Below are 1,509 nucleotides of genomic sequence, written 5' to 3'. Positions count from 1 at the left end.
TCTAATCTATCTTTGATTTTTCAAGTAGGTTTCTCTTAACAACAAATAGTTGGGTCTTGTTTCCTCATCCACCTTGACAGTCTTTGTGTTTTAATTGTTATATGTGAACCATTCACGTTTGAAGTGATTAATGATGGAGCTGAATTAATATCTACCACATCTGTGTTAAAATACTCGCCCTTATTTGTTGTCTGGTTTTGGCCTTCTACTTCCTCCTTCTCCCTTCTCTGGTTTTAAGTGGAACTCTTGTATGACTCCACTTTCTCTTCTAGCATCTCAATATGTATGTAACAAGGTAGCTGTACAGAAGGGAGTGAATGAGTGGTACAATTAAAGCTTGAGGATTACCTGTTCTTTGCGGCTGTATCTGTATTTTAATGAGCTTCTCATTAGAAGGCAATCTAAATTAAAATTTTCTTTTACATGTTGGTTTTCCTCTCTCAATCACCCAGTTCTGCCAAGTTATCTTAAGTAGAAAGAGAGGAATGTTAGAGAACAGAGACTCGGGTAACAGGAAATAAGCATAGTTACCACAACAGAAAGACTTGTATTAAATAGGGCATCCAGCTGTTCACAGACAAAGTCCTCCGCCCAGAGACCCACATACATCACTCTGTTTCCAGTGACTGACACTTCCTGGGCAAAGGCCCTGAGCAAGACAGGGGGTTGGGAGACAGAGTTATCCTTTCCTTCCAAAACATTGAGCAAGATCCCTCTGCGTTTCCCATCACTCGCACGGAGAAGGAACCAAACTTTATTTAGGATTCACCTCTCCAATTTCAGCCGGCCCCTGGGACTAGTAAAGAAGCAAGAACGACGTTCTCTGTTTTGTTATGGGGCCTCTGTCCTCCTGCTGATCAACTTGGTCACTGACCCGCAGCTGCCAGCTGCAAATCCTCCAGGAGAATTGATCTACCGCCATGCTGTGCAACAGAACTTCCCGTGAGGATGGAAACAGCCTGTATCTGGGCTGCACAGTACAGCGACAGTAGCCACAGAAGGCCACCGGGCACACACAATGTCAGTAGAGCAACGGGAAAACACGGACTTTAAAATTGCTATTTAATTTTTAATAAGTCTAACATGCAAGCAGCCACATGTGGCAAGTGGCTAGCACACTGGCAACACAGAGCTGTCGGTCCCTTGCCTTTGTTCCTTTACTGCTCCGCCTTCTTTCAACTGCTCTCCCCATCCTGTCTCTTTCCTGCTGGCTGGCCCATGGGACAGAGACTTTTTTATGTGTAAACCCTCACAGGTTAGGCCAGTGACTTCAGCCAGTGGGCGCAAACGAGTCAGCTGAATGTGATCTCTTCTTAACGGAAAGGTAAGAATCCTAAATAAGGAAACAAAAGCAGAATCTGTAGGGATTAAGGTGGCATGCCGCCATTTCTCCTTGTCTTCCTCCTCCTCCTTCCTCTTTTTCTTTAACAAATTCTAGGGAATAAACTGGCTACTTACTTTTTTTTTACTGAAAAGCAATAATAATAAAATCCACCAGGATAGAGACTA

The sequence above is a fragment of the Tenrec ecaudatus genome, chromosome 6 (assembly GCF_050624435.1).
Source record: "Tenrec ecaudatus isolate mTenEca1 chromosome 6, mTenEca1.hap1, whole genome shotgun sequence".
Classification (NCBI taxonomy): Eukaryota; Metazoa; Chordata; class Mammalia; order Afrosoricida; family Tenrecidae; genus Tenrec; species Tenrec ecaudatus.
The sequence above is the reverse complement of the archived record's forward strand: the minus strand, read 5'-3'. Positions refer to the sequence as shown.